At 42.5% G+C, this 22,281-nt stretch overlaps 1 protein-coding gene across 14 annotated transcripts in view; it reads left to right on the top strand.

Moving 5' to 3' along the window:
• Bcl11a (BCL11 transcription factor A) overlaps positions 1–22,281 on the top strand; it is a 96,038-nt gene that overhangs the window by 14,558 nt on the left and 59,199 nt on the right. The window contains exon 1 of one of the 14 annotated variants that reach the window (XM_063229453.1): positions 16,222–16,382. The exons of the other annotated variants lie outside the window; for them this stretch is intronic. The gene's annotated coding sequence lies outside the window, so the exon portion shown is untranslated. Of the gene's footprint in view, positions 1–16,221; positions 16,383–22,281 lie in introns of those variants that run through there. 14 annotated transcript variants of the gene reach the window in all.

The raw sequence follows: 22,281 nt of genomic DNA, 5'->3' as shown, positions 1-22,281 counted from the left end.
ATGCAGCTAGTCTGGGGAATTGTATAAACTTAGATAGCCCAGTGTGAGAGACAGCGATGGGAAAATGCTTGCTATGCCACAGTTTCCATCTTGTTCTCCTTTGATCTGTAGCAAAATGAAAACATCATCCTTTCCTCCTCTCTGAGTTGTCTCCCCAACTCTGCCACCTCCCAATCCACCAGCAGGATTTTTTTGCATGTGTTGGTGTGGAGAAATGCGACATAATTTGTTTCGTATGGTTAATTACAGGCGTTTGAATATTTAACATTTTAAATAGCCACAGTTTTAGCTTTTCCTGTTAAAAGTATGTGATTTGAACAAAGGGATCACAGTGTAAATATTTGTGGTGATTTGTAACACCCTTCTTTCCCCATTAAACACACACACGTTCAATTTAACTCATGCTGACTTAAAGGACTTCTGTACCTTCATTTGTACTTTTTTTTTTTTTTCAAGAAACTCTCAACTGGAACTCCATTAAAATATTTTACCATTATAGTTTTGAGCTCGCTGTTGCTTGAGGTTTTAAAGAGGATTTTTGTAATGTGTTCATTTAACAGTATCAACAGCTGTCAGAACCAGTTGTGGTAAATCCACAAAACATACAAAGAAAAATATACACACTTCCTGAAACAAAACACTTGGAAAAATAAACTGCCAAGAACTGGCGAATTAGAAGTTCGCAGACAGGGAACCAAAGTGTCTCATCTCTCAGTTCACCCTGGAGACTGATCCATGCGGGTCTGATGCAACTCCAGAAAGACTCACCTGGGCAGGTTGCTCCTCTAAGGCAACGCGATGTGTACCGCTGAGGTGTGCACAGAGGTAGGCCAGGCCTCAGCACTGTTTTTTCCCTCCCTTTCTCCTTTTGATCCCTTTAGGTAGATAAAACACCAAGTTCCCAAGTGCTAAACAGCAAATTACATCCAGCTGAAGGTGAGATGATCAGGTTTAAACTTACTGTGAGAGAGGCAAGAAGGTGCCTTGCACACCCTTTCCAGATAGTGTTGCCAGTGTGTTATTCAGAACCAAATCTCCTCTCTGCCAGGCAATTCCCAGTGGGAACCCCGAGCAGGTATGTTGATGAAGGGGATACCTGGGGACCTTTGGTCACTCACAATGAGTTTTTGTTTGTGTCTTCACTGTTGTTAGCATTGGCACTGAACAATTACACCTACAATTTGATGTCAGTTTTAGATAGAGGCATCCACTGATTAAAAACTCCCATTATAGTAGATGGAATTATTAGGGAACCTGCATGAGTGCTTTCAAAAAAAGTACAGGTGTTAGTATCTCTCGTCTACCCTTGTTCTATTGTCTTTTTGAACTTTCTAAAAAACAACAAGGAAACTTCCTGCCAAGCTTTAGGACACTTAAATTTATATTCATCAGTTGTTCATTTTATGTCATGATGCATAAAAAAGCTGTAAAAACATCACAGCTGTTAATTTTTAAGAAAATAAGATGTAGGTTGGCCTCTTACCTTAGTTGGAGCACAATGTACTAAATTCCAAGTCCAATCCTTTATGTTTCACATACACTTGCTCTTCAGGCAAGAAAATGTAACCTCCAAATCACAAAACTTCAAGCATTTTCCTTCACCAAGGAATACCGTCAAGGTACACCGTGACTTTATGATTTATTTACATTTGGGGGGCCCCACAGTGAACCATTGACTGCCCATGTTAACTCCCTCACCCTAAATCCTGTGAGTTCCCAGTTAAAACAACACATTAACCAATGTTAAATTTTAAATTACAGAAATTTCTTTCTTATTCCTTTCTACCTTAAGATTTTTTTTTAAATAGTCTTTTACATTTAAAAGTGAACATTGGGCTACTGAAGAATGATTTAAAGGCTGAAAAAAATTTTAATAATAAATCATAACCTTCTAATGTTATGTTTTTGTTATGTTAAAGGGAAAAAATCAATAAGGAAAAATTTAATTCTGATAAAGATACTCTTGGATCTTTGAAAACAACTGCTATCCTTTTAACTAAAACATTTGAGCGGCTTCAAAGACTATGTATTTCTTCTGATCTTGGAGCTGTGTGACTGGTAGCAAAAAAGAAAAAAAAATCTTATTCTACATACAAGTGGATTGCTTAACAAGTCAGCACAGACACGTACTTGTTTGTACAATAGAGATAAAAATTCCTGTATAAAAATAATTCAGCTGCTGACAGCAAGCATTGTTGTTGGACCTGTCTTTTGTGTTTGTCCCAGCTCTGGGCCCTCCTCCCCTCCTATCTGCTTGGGGCAGCCTGCTGCCTGAAGACTCTTGACCAGAAGTTAATGGCTGTATATTAAATATATCGGTATTATGTTTAAGGAGGAATATACCAAGTCCTCCTCCTGTTCTCTGATGTAACTGCAACCCTGCCAGCGGAGGGGTGGTACGCAAACACTCTAATAGGGAAAATGATTTGAAGGCAGTTAGGGGAAATTTGGCCTTCAAGTCCCATTTGCTCTGTAGTGTAGCATCAGTTTCTAAACTTTTGTTTTTAATCTAATTCTGATTTACTCTGTCACATCCCATATCAACCCTCACTGCACTCTACCCATGTAGAGTAACATTAGTGTCAGATGGAATTGGTCGGGACAGTGGACCTGTGACTCATACACATGGTTGCCGATACAGGTTACACGCAGCTCTATGTCCTGTCTTTTCTAACAAATGTTAAAATGTGTGCACTTTTGAGCAGGGAATCAAGAGTAGTACCTCGGCTTTGTCCCTTCTCTTTCCCATTTCTTGACGCACCCACATTTTTGTAAGATCGACTCTACAAAGGGTCTGAGCCTGGGAGGGGTGTGGAGGGAGAAGGGGGCAGAAGTTGCTGTAATGTTTTCCGCCAGGAGTTCAAACACAATTCCCCCAGCAGAGAGCCTTGGGGTTTAGTAGTGGAGCTGTCCGCATGGACACGTGGCCCTTTCAAAGCTGCAAATCTCAGGCTTTTACACTGGCTGGGATAGCACGTCCACGTATTTCCATGCATTCACCTGGTTTGGGGTGTTTGGGGCGGAAGAAGAGGGGGGCTTCATTGGGAATTCTGTCACTAGACTTTTTTAAAATGTCAGGAGGTTAGTAAGGTGTCAGTTAGCATTCAAGCAAAGGATTCTTCCCCAGACTGGTAATTGGGAAGCATGAAAATCCAAAATCCCATGATACTCTCTAATAGCTGCAGTGGGCTGGTGCTAGGTGGGTGGACAACACAACTTTCTGAATGTCAGCTGATGCGTGCTTGACCTCTCCTTGGAGTAAATGCTGCCACTGCAGAAAGGGAGAAATCAGGATGGCAAATACCAAAGGACAGGGTTTTCACTCCACTGAAGTAAACCTCTGGCTTCTCTTCCCTTCCTCTTCTTTTTTACTCTGTTCCTTTTGGAAGCAGAAACTTCTAAAATTAGTGCCACTCCAAGCCGATGAAAAAGCTGTTTTTCTGCCATAGTGGATGTTTACACAGGAGAGGCAACTTGAGGGGAGAAAGGCTTTTTTGGGGGGGGTGGAGGGGCGCGTGTTAATCTGTGCTGTTGGAGGATTGCAGTGCTGCCTATGAGCAACTCTGGGCTGTTTTTGATAAATTACCATGTTTAGAGATAGGTTTGGCTCTTAAGGGCTTAGTTTTATGAACAAAGTCTGTAACGATGTTTGCAGCCTCTGTCTGTCTCATAGCCCCTTTGGCTTGACTAGAAGCTCTATGTTTAGTTTAAGCTCAGTCTGGAAGATATAACAATTTTGCATTAAAAAAATGAGGAAATCATAGGAAGAAAAACCCTTTGCTTTTTGGATGAATCTTACTGATAATTTGCTAAAGCTCATTTGAATTTTAAGCACTTCTTTAATCTTCAAAGGCTAAATTGCTTTATGAATATGCATGGTGTGGGCAGACTTCAGTTCATTACCTAGTTGTAAATTCTAATGACCATTAGGTCCTTCCAGTAATTGCGAATTGTTTTGCATTTTTGATTGGCCTATTAACATGTACATTCGGTGCACATCAGGCTGGCCTGTCAGCCTGCTGAAGGAGAAAAAAAAGGTGAAAATTGTTTATAGCACCAAGATTCTTAGATTTTCAATCTTGCAAAATTGATGATATAAAAAAATTAAAGCAGTGTTTTTTCTTCTCAAGATTGAAAGTTCACCAAGAGATTTGACATATTTAATTTACATGATGACTTTGCACTCCTTCATTAATGCAATTTGCATATGAAGCTGTTGTTAATCACTTTTGATCATGTTTTGTGTATTAGCTGCCTCAGTGGCTCTCCTCCTCAGATGCCCCAGTAGAAAGGAGCAAAATGATGCATCTTCTTGCCAAGTTTCCTTTAGTGAATTGAGGAATTAGAAGTCTAACCTTGAGTAATTACATATGTTTTATCCGTTTTCTTTTAACGTTAAGTACAGTTTGTGGACGTGTTGGCTGGAAATCGTTCTCATTTGGGAAGAAGATTGTAAAATTTAAGTATGCGATGGAGGCTTATCCAGAGATGCACAGAAATATGGGTTGCCTGTCTCTGGCCCCCACAGACACTGCTGGGCAGCTTCATTGTTAACAGTCTGATGGCAGGGAGGCTTGGATGTTGCAGTATTAAGACGTCAGGTTCCTCTTTTGGAAGAGGAAAGCCACAGACCTTTCTCACAATGCTTTGGCTTTCTGTAAATAAACGGCTAGCACCTCACTAGTCTCTTGGCTCTGGCCTCCGATGCCTCTTTTACCTTTTAGATCCACTGAGTTTTCCTGCTCTGAGAGACCATGTGTCCTTCCTTTTCTAGTGGCTAAAGTAAATTGTGGTCCCCAGGCTCCTTCGTGCCTCTCTCAAGGTACACGAGTGCCCTGGTTGTGAAAACAAGGTGCTAACTAATGGTTTCCGATTTTTGAGAGCCTGGGATTTTGGTGTTTGCCTTTGCTATGGGGTAACCTCTGCTGTGTTACTGGTGTTCATCTTTGGTTTATGAGTTTATCACTGGTTAACAAGCAGAATCAGAACACTGAAACTGAGATTCTGATTAAAAGGAATGTTTAATGAAAGAAAATAAATCTTGATGGAAAATGAATAGTGTATAAGAAACATAACAACAATTTTAACCTCCTAGGGACCCAGCCTTGCCCCACCGTGACTCCCGTCCATACCATGCTAAAAGCGTGCTTCAGTTCAAAGTTGTTAATATTCAGCTGGGAAACAGTATCCAGAACACAAATAAATTATTAAGTGCATGAACTTTTTAGGCAGTAAGATGAACTGATGGGGTCCATCTGTGAGATCCAGGGGCTTTTTATTTGTGTGTGTCGAGCGATTCTGCCCTCTCCGACTTCACAGCCTTTGGTCTCCGGCCAACTGCATGCATAATTGATTCCACACGCACTATCATTTTCTTGATGTAATTGCTTTACTAAGATATGATGAAATCTAATGGATAATTTGCTATTTGAAAATGGGCAAAAAAAATCTTTATACTTTACGTGGGGGGTGGGTGGGGAGCGCAGAAGTGCTTGTTCAGGTGACCTGGTGTTTAAGAAAACCAAACGAAAAAAGGCAAGACTTAACTTAGGCAAGCTGCCTTGGTCGAGTTGGCTGTGAACAGGAAGGTCTTTGTGACATAGGGAAGCCCTTGTATAAATCTCTCTATCTCATATCACTTCTTTCATTCCTTCTCTCTCTGTCTGTCCCCCAAACTTTACAAGAAAGGGATCCTAACAAGGTAAAAAGTAAACATTTTAGTCATCACAAGCCTTATTATTCAGTCTATCCAGGAGTTTTGCCATGTCGGTTTATTTAACTTCCAGGAATGTAAACACTGACACAGCCCTTGAAGCAGCAAGAAAGATTACAGTATTAGAGTTAAAAACCTGAGCGGGGAGTAGCTGTGCTTTATACTCAGCTATAATAACACTTTACGTTGAAACATAATGGTAAGTCAAAACCAACTGGAAACTTCTGCTTATATGGAGTACAAATTTCATTCTAATAGATTGGCATAATCTAGTGGAGCCAGGGCAGATTGTTGTATAATGGAGAACCTGTATAAATGTCAAGTACACAAATAATTCTACAGGAAGTAAATGAAAAGTATTAGAATTTCTTAAATCACCATTAAATTTTGTTGGGGGACAATCTCATTAGCTCTTTCTAGATCATGTGTGGCTTTGCATAAGCCTTTTGAAAATGTATTTTGAGGGAATTTACAGACATTGAAGCATTGTTTTAATCCAAACCAGTTCATGCTTTAAATGTACTCAAAAAAAATTATACTGTTTTTCAAAGTACTTAAAGGGAGTGGAGGGGTGGAAAGCATATAAAACAAATCCATCTCACTGTGGCAAACTGTTTTTCAAGTAAAGTCATAATGAACAACACATGATCTGAAATTTGATCAGCAAACATATACTTATGCCAAGGAATTTTCTTTCTTTTTTCTTCTTTTCTTTGTGTGTGTGTGTATGTATGTGTGTGCACGCGCCATTCACATACCAAGAATCTGTAAACCAATAAACCAGGCAGAGTAACTATTCTAAGGGGTAGACCAAATCCTAATACTCCAAATTTTGCAGAGGCTGCCCTTTTGAAGAAACAACACTACCATCACTATGAACAACAACAAAAACTTTTTACAAAACTGGAAATGATAGGATAGTTTTAAGAGGGTTAAAAAAAACAACACTACCTTCTGATGCTCAAAACTTCAAACTATTAATAGACCACCAGCGAGATAGACTGCCTTTGTGCCTTGAAATGCAAAATGAGGGAAATAATTAGCAGAGGAATAAAATTCTCAAAAATTGAAGAACTTCTGTGATTACTGAGGGTACAGTGAAAGGAAAATGCAAATTTCTTCCTGATCTTAATTAGATTCGATTGTGCAGTGGGTGTGTTGGATTTGGAAGGAGGTGGGGGGCAGGGAGTGCTGGGGTGAGGCAGAGGCTGAGTGATGGGGAGACAGGTTAGCAAGGGCCTGGCTGTTGGCAGGAACAAAGGCGGCTTCCAGTGCGGTGCAGTGGAGGGTGCCTTAAGCCAGATGCTGGTGGTCCTGGAATCCTGAGCCTGTTCATTTGTCTAGGCTTGATACCACCGGGGCTTAGGGAGTCTACTGGTCCTGCATGGGATGGGTGGACAGTGACATTTGTCCTGCTGGGGCTGAGTTAGAAAGAGGAAGCAGCCCATGGCCAACTTTTCCTTTCCACATGGCTAAGACGTTAAAGAACCTTACCTTGGGTGCCAGGGCAATCAGCTTCTCACCGGGGCCTCTGCCCAGAGCCCCCCACAGGGCACGGCCAAAACACACTCCTTAGAGTTTAATGGTGGTGGTTGGTCAGAGTCTGCCAAAGTGTGTGTAGCAAGTTTCATTGGCACTTTTACCCTTGCATGAAATAATAAAAGCCCTGGCCAAAGCTTATGAATCTATTTTTGTTTCATTAATATTATTTATTATACATTTTATTAATATTTTTAGGAGGGACTGTGCTCTCATTTGACCATTTGTAGTTGTAATTAATACATTCCGTACTGGTTGTAAAAAATGGACTTGCATTTCATTGCAAGTCAGGATAAATTAATGGATATGATTTAAAACAAAACTCACTTAAAATATTCTTGCTGGGAGCAAAGGAGGGGGCAGTCCCTGCGTTTAATTTATTTCTGGGTGAGTGTCTGTGGCGAGAAGGTGGAGAGGATTGTGCGGTCTGACGGGTCGGGGTGTGTGTGTGCAGGACGGAAGGCCACCAGGGGGAGGGGCGTGCAGGACTCTGTTCTTTTCTTTAATTCCTGAGGTTGCCAGGAGAGGCTTAAGAAAGGTGGTCAAGTCCATCTGCTCTGGAGAAGGTGGTAAAGAAAAGAGGTTAGTGGCAAGGGGAAGGAGCACAAAGGGAAAATTGTGTGTTGGGAGCATTGCCTTCCCTGGCCGTGGTGTAGCCAGACTGGTTTAGCAGACAGAATGATAGATTGTTTTGTCCAGGGTCCCAGGGTGCGCCCTGAACTTGAAGCACTTTGTTTATCTTGAATAGAAAGGGAAAAGCACAGACATAATCGATGTCTAGTTTTTAGGAGCTGGAAAGAGGCAGGAGAACCGAGAAGGCTTGGGAGGGGCGTGGGGGGTGCCGGCTTGGTCGCGGCTGTCCATTAACAGATGAACTTGGCCGGGGGCCAGGCTTGGGACGAGAGGTGTCAGGGCCTCAGTGCAGCCAAGTCTTTCCAGCACCCCCCACCTCTCTCTTTTTTAAAATACCTGCCGACTATACATCAAATGCTCTTAGGTCTTTTGGCTAAAGGCAAAAATAAAATAAACTAAAAAGACACACAGCTCAATATTTTTTTCCTCTGAACCAGTTGAGGCCAGTCTTTTGGCTACACACATGGGTTCTATCATCTTTCCTGGCTTGCCATTGGGAAAAAAAAAAAAAAAAAAAAACCAGTTGTGATAACGCCAGTAACCGGAGGGCTGGGATTGGAAGGCTGGTTGTGTTAGCAGAGCTGCGTGTGTGAGCTCGCGGCTGCTGCTGGGCAGGGCCTGGCCAGTGGGCCTGTGGGTACAGGTCGGAAATCAGTGGAAACTATTTTTTTTTTTAATGGCTGAAGTTTAACTTGTTGGAAAGGATTTGTGAATTAATCTGTTGGCAGCTGAGAAAGATAATACACAAGGAAGGGCCGGGAAAGGCCAGGGATGGGGAAAAGGCATTCTTGTTGGCAGCCCAGTGTTTCCTGTGCGGGGCTGATGGCAAACCCATGTGTTTGGGCTGGTTTTGTTCTCGATTATCTTATCTGTTTTGGTTTGTTTCTGTGTTTTTTAGTTTATTGTGACATTATGCATTCCACATATGAGTGTTGGCAAGCACAAGTCATCAGCCCAATAACTTCCTGACATTTTTAGCTCTTTTAATGTGCAGTCCTGGTCCTCCCGCCACCAGTGGCGAGGTAATTGAATTTCCCTGTTACTCACTGGCAGGAGGCATGTTCTGGTTCCCACCAGAGAGGCTGCTGGGGCTAAAGCCGGCTTCATAGAATTCCAGCTAGGGAACACCCGGGTATCCAAGTGGTTTGGGGACCTGTCCAAAATACTCACCATAATAACCCTCCCCCCATAGCCTTGCAAAGGCTCCATTGTGAATATCCATACGAAATGGGATAAAATCACTTTTTGTACCCCAGGTTGAAACCTCATAAGGGAGGTTAATTTTTAGACTCCTTATTTGTCAGCAAATAGAAACTGGAAAATTTTGGGAGCCTCTGGGTGCATTCAATACATTACCCACAGATTTCAGCCTTAGCATAGTCTTAGTTCCTCCTGGGTGTCTTTGAAAGCTAAGTTGGTGAGAAAGGGAAGCGGACTCAAAGAGGGGGTAATAAACCTTTAAAATAGGTTTCATCTCCTTTCTTTTCTTCTTCAGCCTTTGATTATGTGAAATACAGTGGTTTAGTTTAGAAGTGAGGAGGTACTGAGATTTCTAGTTGTATAATTTTGGGCACATTTTATTCTCTTCAAGCCTCAGTTTTCCTCATCTGTAAAGTGGGTGAAATTGCAGGGCCCACTACATAGGATCATGTGAGAACCCTTGTAGGCATTCTTCTCAGTGCTGCACACATGGGAAGCACTTAACAAGCACTTATTAGGGTCAAAACATGATCATGCTTGGTGGCTTGGAACTTTTTTCTTCTGTAGGGATGGGAGTTTCAAGTAGTTACTCCTGTGGGGAGAGTAGGCTGGGAAGAGAGGAGAGCAGAGTAGATGGGTTTTAAAGTACTGGGTCTCTTTTTATGCCTCAGGGTGTTTTTATGCTACTGGCTCAGACTGGTATATTTTCCAGTCTGGGCCAGTTGGCGCAGGTGGGTGTTGGATGGGGGCAGTTCAGTAACCATTGCAGATCTGGTGAGCTGGGGGGAGGGCAGGGGTTTCTGAGCACGACAGTTCCCACAATGCATGGGATTTTCCCGTCCCCGTAGAAATGTGCTATCCAATGAGGAACACGTTCTTGCGTATGTGACAAAGTCACTGTGGATTCAGATTTCTGTTTCACCATCAACTTGTTGAGACGGTTTGGGCAAATCATTTAACCTTTCTGTGAATGGAGACAGCCCAAGTCCCTACGTCATGGCATCCAGAGCGTAAATGAAAGAAAGCACACAAATCAGGGTCCTGGGTGTTGATGCTGTCACTATGGTATTTGTGGTGTTATTCCTCTGCTTCACAGCAGCCCCTGAAGTCAGGGTTCCCAGCACCATGGCAGGTAGAAGTCTGAGGCTTGTCAAGGGTTGAATGACTCCCTCGGGGGTCCACGCTTATCACGGATTTTAGTTTGTACCCTCTGTACCTTCTCAGTACCTTTGCAGCTGTCTGGAGAGGGGCTGGTCACCCACTGGGGAGGAAGCTCTGGTGCTGGATGGCTGGCCCTCCCCTGGGTTCTGTGGTCAAGTTTTCACATTTTCTGGGAAAGAGAAGAATTTTCCCATTCAATTTCAGGGTGGATGTCCCAGGCATATTGGAGGAGCCCTGAAGTTGTTGGAACAGTGACAGTGTAAGGCATTCTGCTTTGCATGTGGTTACTTTCTGGCCCTTTCTGAGCTAGAAATTGGGCGAGGGTCTTGTGACGTAGGGGGAGGATGGTTTAGTATTTGCGTGTGATGTGGTGTGGTCAGGAGGCAGGAGTAGGTTGACCAAGAAAGCCAGCCAGGACTTTTAAGGTCTGATAAATTCTGGCTTTCTCTTAGGACTCGGCTTCTCTGGGCACACCTTGAAAGGGTGTGGAGCGTAGAGATTCAGAATTACACCATGAGGTGGACACCATGACTGTCTGTGTGTGCGTTGGGGGTGGCTGTTAGGGACAATAGTATGCTTCAGGTGTTTCAGGGAGGGTTTCATTTCTGACTGAACCAGCGCTGTGGAAAGGCAAGTCCAGAGATTGAGGGAAATTTTGAATGGAAAGTGCAGTCAACAACTCCATGTGATGTACTTGTGGCTTTCCCTGAGGCAGCTTTCAGCTCCGTGGTGCAATGCTTTAGTCACTCAGCAGGCTGCTCTGACACCATTAACAGTCGCTGAAGCAAGGCCTAAAGTTTCCTCTAGAGGGATTACATAATGTATCCCAAAACCCAATGGCAATGCTCCCCCCACCCCGCCCTTCTCCACCCATTGATGCCCCATAGTAGGTAGAAGGCGCCTACTGTGCGCAGAGGCTTCGTGGAGAGCGGAAGTTGGCAGGAGCAGTGCGGCCATTTGGAAAGTCCTGCTCCACACAGGAAGGCTGTCCAGATCCACGCCCCAGGTTCTCAGTGGTGCACGCACGAGGCGCTTTCCTGCGGAGGTAGGATGGAGGTAGCTCTTCCAAACCCTCATTTTTACTTCTTACCCTGGGGAGACGTGTCCACCCTTGATGGCTAGTGTGCGAGTCCTTCCCTCTGGCCACCTCCTTTATATTTCCCTCAGTTTACCTCTACATAGCCATGGTTCAGGAGGGTAGTGGGGCTTCTGACTGCCCCGAAACAGAAGCTCTTGGTTTTATTTCCTGGGTCTCCTGGACCAGAGAGCTGAAACGATAAAAGAAATACTATTGCTTTAGAACCCTTATCTCCCCCCCCCCCAGTTTTTCTTTTATTCCTTTAAAAATCAGGCCAGATCTCTGATGGTGGCCTTTTGTTTCTTTTTTCAGTTCTGCCTTCGTTAAGGTAAGCGTGAATTTAAAGTCCCAAGAGGCAGGCTGGTGACCCTTCAGGCCAAGTGCCTGAATGTGGCAAAGCTACAATAAATATCGAGTGGAGAGAGCAATGGAAATTTAACAAAGCCATAACGGGGAGATCTCAGAGGGGCAGCGGACTGGTTAAGAGGCTGTTGGATGAACCGGGTAGTATTTCTACTTCAACCTGATTGAAATGTCGACTAAAAATCAATGCTGTTGACTAGTGATAATTTACAACGTTCCTCGTGCTAAGTAGTTCCCGGTTAGGAATGTGTTGGCTGGGCAGAGATTAGTGCAGGGAATTGTGCGTGTCACCGTGAGTCAGACGCATTATAGGTCAGCCCTTTATTTGTCTCGTCATGACTTTTACACAGTTGTCATGTAATTTATGACTGCTTTCACGTTGTCAAACATTTTCATTGCATCTTCTTCTTTAACACACTCCTGACACAGGCACGCTGCTTGTGAAGGCTTGGTATTGTTTCATAATCCAAGAGGAGGCCTATAAACTATCAAATTATACTATCTTTGGGCTAATCTAAATGTGCTGCAGATTAAAATCAGAGCTCATTTGTCCCTGATGCAAATTATTAAGTTCTAATTATAAATATCCGTTTAATTATCCCGTACATTTTTGTTTTGCGAATCCTTTTGAGCACTGCTGTCTGTGATGGGGGAAGAGGCATAGGAGAAGATCTGCGGTAATTAATGTACACTTCTCAAATGGTAAAGGATAAACATATGCTGCTTTGTCTGTCTTATTTATTGATTGATTAGATGTATAGAGACCTTGGCATTGGCACAGTCTGAAGCTGAAATTGTTTTAAAAATGAAAAATATTTAAAAATCTTTTGGGGAAGAAACCAAAATGTAACCAATCAATCAGTAGCTTTCTGTTAGCAAATATCGTCCTAAAATATGGGATTCTGCATTTTATCAAATTACCAGTTTCTGAATTTGATCAGATCTAAAATTTACCAGAATTAAGAGTAAAAGAAACCATGACTGTTTTGTATCAAGAATATGAAATCATCTTCTAGAAAAAAACCCTGTAGTTCAAAAAACCCTGCATCTTTTTTCCAGCCCTGCCGTGGTCCCCTACTAGAAAATAATAGTATATGCCTGTCATGTGAAGAATCTTCCGTTGAGAGCATTATGATAAACTAGTTTTGATAATCAAGCCAGAAAGCAAGATAAGATCACAAAAGAGTAATAAGAGCTTTACAAGTAGACATTTGCCCTTCTAAGAAGGCAATAGAAAAATTACTGAGTCTAGTTGGAGACTAATTGAGGTCTTTGGGACACTGTGGGTTTTCTAGAACCAAATACTGACTTTTAGAAATACTGAAAAGATGCTGGTCTGAGAACGAGGGTGTCTGAGTCCTGATCCTGATGTATCTTGCTGTGGGGCCTTGGGTTCCCCTCATAGCTTAACATTTTGGTTTTCTTATCTGTAAAATAAGTTGTTTGAACTAGGCAAATCTAGCTTTGGCATACTGTGAATACCCCTGGCCAGTCCCCTTCCTCGACTTTTTGGAATCTCTGCAGATTGGAACTTACTTGCAAAGTGGACAGAGGATTTTCTTGATTTGGCTCAACAATGGCAGCTATGGTGAAGAATAAGGTTTAGGCTCATGATTCCCCCAGCTGACAGCTCAATGGTGTCTTGCAAATTGCTGGAAACAGAATTCAAGCATGGTGTAATGGAATGGTGATAATTCATAGAAGTTTCCAACCTTATAAGATCTCTCCATGTTTTAATTGTTGCAAGCTGTTTTTTTTTTTTTTTTTAAATACACTCCAAAGAATGTAATGTGTATTTTTTCTAAGCCTGCTTTTTTTTGGACAATTGTAAGCATGTCAAAATAGAAATACGTTTGAAAAAGAAGTCAGTTGAATTCAAACAACCAGGTATTTTAAATTCAATTAACTGACTGAATTCAGTGATATTTTCCTTCTTCCTTTTCCTAAAAGCTGGTTTCTCTGTATGGCCATAGCTTGCATATGCTGAGTTCTTGGAGTTTCAAATTCTTGCTTGTTAAAGGCATCCGATGCAACATGTTTAGAAGAACTCTCCCTCTGTTAGTGTTGGAAGACAGCATAAATTGAGGAAAATGTTCTTGTTCTTTTTTTTAAATTCCTCATGAGTAGGTAAAAGCATATGGCCTGTTCTAGGACATGTGATCTTTGCAATCCATTTTCTAAACTTGGTGTTTACCACTGACTTTTAGCAAGGAAGTTTGTTTTCCACACTGTCCAGAAAATACTGTTTGCACATGACATTAAATTAGATGCATGATGGTGTTTTCAGAAGAGCTGAAGAAGAGCATTGAAAATTATTTTTTGGATAATGATTATCTAAAACTTCGTTTATGATCCCATGTGTCTACAAAAAGGGGAAAATGAACCAGTTGTGAAATATGTGTTCCTTGCAGGACACAGGCACTCTTGAGATCTATAGCTTCAATAAAAAAGTAATTTATTTAAATTATTGCCTCTTTAATTTATAATGTTTTAGGGATTTTTTATTAGTAGTGCTCTATCAGAGCAATGATAATAGCTAATTCAGATTTTGCATGCTTTTCTGTCTCTGGTGAAAAAAAAAACACCCAAGAAATGAGCGAGGAGAGAAAATAAAGTTTAGTCTTAACCCAAAAGAAGATAAATGGACTGGCTGAATGAATGGCAGCTACCAGAACCTGTCCTTTCCCCTTCAGTTATTACCTGAAAAGAAAGCTCAATAGCATTCATGCCAAAGAGATAGGCAACAAAATATGTATTCAGACATGAAGTTTAGGGTTTCATAGCCTGTTACTCTCTCCTCTCCCCCCCACCCATTGTACTGTGCAAATGTATCAGCCAGTGTATTGTTAATGTATGGTAGGAGCTGCGGCTAGGACAGTCTTGGCTGGCTAATGGGGTCAGCTGCGTCACAGTGTGATATATGGATTATGTTTACCGTGGCATGTTTTGTTTGTGAGCTGGGCTGTGAGATGGGAGCAGATGATAAATGAATAGACCCTACAGTTTTCATACTAGTTCTTGTGATCCTGAGTCTCCAAAACAATAAAGCACTTCTGATCATGGAGAGATATTTATAGGGACCTAATGGATTTCAGAGTTTGAGCTCTCTGGCTGAAGTTTAAGGTGTGATAGTTCATTACTTTGGTGTATCTTTGCTTAACAGGCCTGTTTGATTTAAATAAATCATTTAGAGTTGGTTGCTAAAACCTTTGTCAACTCATGAGCTACTAAGGTGGCTGAATAATAACTTTTCAGTGCCTGTCTTTGGCCGTCTTCATTTACTTGGACTCTTGCATGTTTGTATACTTCCTAAATTTATTTCTCAAATTTCATTGGCCATTGATTTTTCTTTACCATGTCTTGCATTGTATACCTGCAACAGACATATTATCATTATTTCTTTTTGAAAAGAAAAATCTCCAAATTCACCATATGGCTGTCACCATAAGATAAAGTGTATATACATATACACATTTATGTATTTTTTATATACTGCATATATTCGTGCATACATGCTGGTATATATAATGTTTGTATATATAGAGAGAGAAGGAGGGAGAGAGAATATGTTGAAAGATACGTAGAATTCATCATGATTCCATTAAATAAGCACAGAAATCTTAAAACATTGCCCAGTACGATATCTTTTTCTTTGAATTCCATCTTAGGGAAGTCCCTCTTTGTGGTATTTGTGAGTCTGGTGTTTGCAAACCCTGGATTGAGGATCATGTTTGCAAATTTAGGGACCTCAATCCCCGGCAGAAGTTCTGCATGGCAGTCTTTTCTTTCCATCTCCGTTGTGTTGAGAAGGCTTCTTTTTGTTTCTTTTTTAACCAGTATTAGGGATCGAACTCACGACCACGCGCTTGCAAGGCAGGCGCTTATGCCGCTGAGCTAAATCCCCAGCCCTTCCCTTTATTTCTTCTCTCAACACTTGTTGCATTGAAGTCTCCCTCCCTGAGAGTTCTGCCACAAGTGTATTTCCTGTGACCCGTCTCTGCATCTGGTTAAATGGACTTCAGTAATCTGTACAGTTACTTTTTACTTATTTTATGTCCTAGAAGACATTAAGTCCAACAAGCTTTTACCCACTAAGTCTACAGAGAAAACGGCCAGGCAATTTTTGTTTCAATCTTTGTGTCTCTCTGGAGCACTAGTTCCAGAGGCTGATCAATAGGTTTTATTTTAGACCTCACTGTCTCTAAAAGCATTGTGACCTTATCCTGTCTAAAAATAGTATGTGCTCTTGTCTGCAGAACCTTGACCTGTGAAAACTCATTTGGAACATAACTGACATATCTAGTCAGCTGTAGATCCAAGACATGCTCTGTGAATGAATTCAGTGCAGAACTGTCCAAGAGGACACGTTCCCAGAAGGAAAATAAATACCTGTTCTAAACTCTGGGTGTGCACCTGCTTATCTGATACAGTCATGGGCCACATGATGGGGATTGCAGAAGACTGGAGGCTTTGGGGCAGGCAGTTCAGAGGGTGAGGACTGTCTTAGAAAACTGCTGGAGAAGGGGTTCAGTCCTAAGTAAGGCAAAGGGCTGGACAAGGAGCAGGAATTTGGGTTGACATGCGCAGTGGATTTCATCTGGCTCTGTGGTCCTATTAGAGTGTGATTCTTACAGCCCTTTCCTTGGGCAGCTTCAGCCTTTAAACTTGGTAGAGGGGAGCCTCCACACAACCCAGGTGAGAAGTATTTCTGAGTTTAAAGTAACTGTGCTCTTGGGCCAGGGATTTAGCTCAGTGGTGTAAGTGCCTTCCTGGCAAGTACAAGGTTGTGAGTTTGATCCTTGCTATCCCCCACCCCCCAAAAAACTAACTGTGCTCTTGCATGCTAAGAAATTTCCACCTTATTTATTACTGTTAAGTGTAATAATGGTTTTGCAGCTGTGCTTAAGAGAAAAAAGAAGTCCTTATCTTTTAAAGACATATATTGACGTGTTTATTGATGAAATGATCCAATGTCTGGAAGCCCCTGAAACAAACCAGTGGGCAGGGGAGGTGATAGGATTATAGATAAGACAAGAACAGCTGTGAGTTGCTAGTGGTTGGAACCCGATGACTTGGGTGTGCTCAGGGATGGACTTACTCCATTCTCTCTCTGTTTGTATATATTTGAGATTTTCCTGAAAACAAAATTATTGCATCACTGATAGGAGCAAAATGGCCATGTTCAGAAATTTGGACTCAGGTAAGGATAGAGCAAGTGTCCTGTGGGGAAGAAAGTGCCTGTGAGCTCAGTTTGCTACCTAGAAGATGTGTTGTTACATGGTGGCTGTCTTGGGATGTGTAGTGTGTTCTCCTGAAGAAAAGTGACCCCAAGCCTTTTGCACGACTGAAGAGGATGCTGGAGGTGGAGTTTGACTGGCGTGGGTGTAAGTGCCTCTTTTCCTTGTGATGGGTCTTGGGAAGAATCAGGTGGGAAGTGCAGGATTTCCTCTCAGGACTGGGGCACAGTGTTGGAAGGTGACAGGGAGCAGGGCAGGGGCTACAGTGTTGGGAAGGAGCATTTGTTGCCCTGCTCAGCAAAAGCCAGGTCACTGGTGGCCCTCCCACAGCCAGTTGCGCCTGCTTTGTGGCCTGGAAACTGAGACCAGCCACCGAGTCCTTCCCAGACGCGGGTCCCTCTGGTTTCACAAAATGTCTGCTCCCACTTGCTTCTCCAAGAGGCTATTATTAGCAAGTGTCACTCAGTTATCTGAGAGTGGTGCTTTTAGCTGCCATCTAAGTGCCTGACACTTGGGCTTACAGCAGATTAAATTAAATTTTAGGCTGGTTTGGCTTCACTGGCAATAGACAATAGGAGCAGCTGTTGTGGAAATGTAACCGGGCACCCTCAAGGATGTGTGTGTGTGTGTGTGTGTGCGTGCGTGTGTGCACATGAGTGAGGCTTGTGTGCGCTCTCATGTTCGAGTTTGGGACTTCAGAGCATGCAGGTGACTCTTGGGGAGATTAAAGACCTGATGAGTCACCTGCTTCTTCCGTGGTTGTGGGATCAGAGAAGGTGCCATTGTCTGGGGCTGGCTACTCGGCTACACCTCCTTTTCCTCTGCTCCCCACTTCGTTCCTTACCCAAAGTATTCGTTCAGACATATAGTTGTTCAAACTCCGTTTCATTATGCTCGATTGAGAAAGAGAATGTACAAAGCTGGAGTAATTTTTTCTTCTTTCTGCTATTTGCACATTTGTGTTGGGGTTTATCTGCAAAGAAGGGGCTCAGCCTTTCCATGGCTCAGCATACACAGCCATGGAAACCAAGGGGAAAACAGCGTGGACAGTGTCTGGCTCCTGGAGAAGTGGTGGCCCAGTTGGTCCGATGGGCGGTGTGGGCGGCCGGTTCCGGAGGGTTCAGGAGCAGATGAGCCCAGGGTGGGGTTTGGGGCCGTCTGCTCTTTTTGATGCAAATGCCTTCACTTTGCTTGGTGTTCTGTGGCTGCGGTTGTAAATTTAGGACCTTCATGCCTCATAATATTGAGTCAGAGAGGAGCAGTGTACATCAAAGGCCGCTTATTTAAAATTCTTCAGAAACCTCTGTGGGCATAATTCCTCCTTATTATAAATGGAATGCAAATGTGTACATTATTCCAATGAAGGGCGATGCTCTTTACTCTTAGAATCTAGATTTTAAAAAATTGGGCGGCACTTGATTTCAGTTCTTCAGATTCCAGAATTTATACTCACTGATTAGTAATGCATTATGCAAATAATTCAGTTTACATATCCAAATACTGTTTTGCATCATTCACACCTCAAGTCTTAGAAAAAAAAGTGAAATGTTTCCTCAAAATAAACAAAACCTGTAGAAGATTTTACTATTAGGGTGAAAATTAAAGAGGACCGATATGCTAGGGAACTTTTGAGGAAATTTTTAATACTCCTGCATTAATAATTTTACAAGTTTTTAAAAATCTCTATCCATACAATGTGCCATTCAAGGTATAGTGTGATGTATTTGGCTTTCTGAATTTTTCAACCTTTGGAAAGAGAGAAGACATAACACTATATTGTATACACATTTATGCACAGATATGTGCAGCTATAAGTGAACGTTTAGGCTGAATTATTTGAAAGAACTACAGTGTAATAATTGCTTACCATGACATGATTTTCATGCAAGAAAGGGAGAAGAACAAGAAGGAGTAAACTTTTAATGCTCCATATTGAGAGAAAGCTAGCTAAAACAGCCATTAATTTCTAAGTAATGGGCTGGCAAATGGTGGCACCATCTGAAAAGTCTGTCTTTTATTGTCATTGGGTTAACTGAGGAGAATACAAGATGTGATCTGGAGCCCTTTTCTGAAAAAACAGGTCTCCTCGCTGACATGATGTTACTCCAGGGTGCCCCAACCTCAAGTGTCGGGGCCAGAGTTGGCTTCAGAAATCTGCACCGGATTCCAGGGGCTCCAATCTCACTCTTCAGAGTAGTGAACTTAGGTGCTGTTGTCACATTTCAGAAGCCATTTCCCTCAGAAGAAAAGAAAGGGAGGGAGGGAGGGAGGGACAGAGGGACAGAGAGAGAGAAGAAAGAAAGAAGCCAGGGAAAGCAAGGCTCTTCGTTTCTCTTTTTCTTTTTTTTTTTTTTTTTGTCTTTTTTGTTTTTATCAGTACCGGGGATCGAACTCACGACAGCCTGCTTACAAGGCAGGCGCTCATGCCGCTGAGCTAAATCCCCAGCCCTGGCTGTTCGTTTTTCTTTGCAGTGGGAGGGCAGTCATCTTGCTTATCCGAAGCCCCACACCCATCTCTCCTTCTAGGTTATGTGAACATGTTTTTGGCACCACATAAAGTAAGTGTTCCAACATGTTTTTAATCTTTAACTTTCATGTCATTAAAAGTCTGATGTAGTAGCTTTAAGCTACTTAGAGACAGTTCAGCACCTGACAGGTATCATGTTCTGTATTGTGAGTTTCTCAACATGGAGGTTATGGAATAAAAAAAAAGAAACATAAAATGTCTTAAAGATGTTGATACCTGTGGGCAGAGACGCACAGTCCTTAGGTTCCCTTTCTTGCCCCACTTTCATACTTAATTCTTTTTCTGTAACGAAGTTGGGAAGTGACTCTTAGTTTAGTTGGTTGACAAGAGACTTCTTGGCTTGGTGCTGCCTACCAGAGACTCCCTGCGTTTACAGACTTCCTGTAAATGTTGGCATTGAAAAATCTCACTTCTCTTCATTTTTCTTTCAAGGGCTGAGAGAAGTGTGCCATAGGTCTGTTTTTTTTTAAAAAAGAAAAAAAAAAAAACTTTGCTATTGCTAGAGATTCCAGGGAGACAGATTTGGGACCTACTGTGGCTTCCGGTCTCAGCTTGAATGACAGAATGTCAGTAACAAATAGCCCTAGGAAATATGACTTTGAATGACTACATTTGGTCTTTGCCCACCAAACAGCTGCATGTTGGTCTGTCCATAAGAACCCCACCCCCCACCCACCAGTGCTTTGTGGCATCCCTCTTACATCATGATACTGGATGGACTTACTTCTACAATGGTGATGAGCAGGCTTTTTTTCTGCAGTTTTGGGGCTATAACGCACTGTGAAATGCCACTGAGTTACATCTCCAGCTCTTTAAAACTTTTTTTCCTTGGAACAGGGTCTTGGTAATTCACTATGTAGCCGTGGGCTCAAATTTGCCATTCTCCTGCTTCAGCCTTCTAGAGGGCTGGTATGACTGATGTGTAACACAATGCCAGCCGAAAAGGAGACGCTTACAACCCTAACTTCCTCAGCATTCTCTGGTGGGCTAAAGTGTTGTTTCTTACCTCCCTCTGATATGTGATATTTTTTGGATCTAGGGCTACTGCCTTGACCCCCGTGTCAGCAAATGATATTTGTAGGTTTGATGCTCTTCCATGCCAGTTTTTGCCTGGTACCCATCTCTTTCTCATCCCTTGGGCGAACGCACTATGATTCAGAAAAGTTGAAATGTCAGCTCAAAGGCACGATCATGAGTGAGTTCCAACACAGACCTTGAAAAAGTGAATAATTTTTGAAGTTTCATACTGAGTAGTAACAAGAATCTTTGGGTTTACGTCAGACAGGCTGTAACACACTGCTGTAGACATGTAGGTCTACTATGCTGATGCCTTTAACCATGACGTTTTGTGCAGTATGAGAGCTGAGCAGATGATGGTGGGGAGGAGATGGGATGATTTCAGGACCAGGCTTGGTGGAGGGAGTCCAGTTAGAGAAAAAAAATTGGGCCTAATTCACAAATTAAAATAGTTAAATTTCAGTAATTATGTTAATGTTATTGAAGCTATTTGAAACATTTCTGTCTTCCCCTAAAATTGAGTTAGACAAGGCTCTGGTTCCTGGATTTGACAAGGGTATCTGAGGAATCACAGAAGAAAGGACAGGTTTGGGGCACAGACATTTTCCTTCCAGGGTCAAGTAAATATTTACTGAGCATCTGTGAAATAAATGCGGAGTCATGAAGTCATTGTTTAACCCTCTCCTTTTGCAGATGAGAAAGGTTGAGGAGAATGAGGTAATACCGTGCCGTGGAGTGGTACACCCCTGGGCAGTGATGCAGTGGCCCGGAGGCTGGGCCTCTTTATTTCCTCTTCTGCTTGGTTGTTTCAACTCACATAGCCGTGGGCAGCACGAACTAGAGTGGCCCTCCTGTGCCCTGCTAGGGATTTGCATCTGTGCTTTTAAGGGCAGTGGCGGCAGTGTTTATCTGCTGCAGAGCTTGGACCTCTCAGGGCCGCACTAAGCCCGGGATCCTGCGGTACAACTCAAACCGGACACTGCTACCTGTGCTTGTACCTTTGCAATTTCTTCTCCCTTCTTCCCTTCCCCTGTGTCCTCTGTCCTGTTGTAAGGTTTGCAGTATGCTCAGGGGACGGCTTGCCTTTCTTACTTAGTTGTTGGACATACTGAGAAGACAGAGTTGGGGTGATGCAGGAACTGCACCCTTTCACAAGCGGACAGGTCTTGAGACTAGCCCAGCCTGTCTTCTTCCTCACTGCATGGTTCTATTTTTAAAGATATGGCTCAATAGCAGGAAATCCTTCCTTTTATCTACCTTCAATCCCTTATGCTTCCTCTTCCTCCAGAGAAGACAAAATACTTCATCACCAGTGTTGGGCTACAATACTTGATATTTTAGAACTCTCTGCCATTGTTTCTTTTTCCTTGTATGTGAATTCACAGATCCCTTTGACCCATTTCTTGTTGTTTGCCCCTCTTTAGAACCTGCTGGTTTCTCAGATCTTTTACACATGCACTAGTCTGTAACTTCAGAGTACAATGGCAAGACACCTGAGTGTTTTCACGTTCCTTACCCTTGCATCTAAATTCTTCTCTCCTGCTTGCTTTTTAAAATCCCAGGACTTCTTGAGTGACTCCTGCTTAGGTTGGTGTCCACTATGGACTCCCAGGTCTTTGTCGGCATCTTGGAGTGCAGCTTGATAGTGTGGACGCGCCATCTCCTGCTCCCCGTACCCCCTCGCTGCCCTTGTCTATACCGGACTTACGCTTCTCTCCTCACACAAGCTCTCTGACTACCTCTGTGCTTCTCAAGAAGTGGAGAGTTATGATCCTTTCTCCAGAGGTCTGCTCTGACTCTTCTCCCAGTGATA

Source organism: Cavia porcellus, unplaced genomic scaffold, assembly GCF_034190915.1.
Source record: "Cavia porcellus strain 051 isolate PalLab524CR breed Dunkin Hartley unplaced genomic scaffold, mCavPor4.1 scaffold_18, whole genome shotgun sequence".
Lineage (NCBI taxonomy): Eukaryota > Metazoa > Chordata > Mammalia > Rodentia > Caviidae > Cavia > Cavia porcellus.
This window is presented reverse-complemented; position numbering and strand designations above follow the sequence as displayed.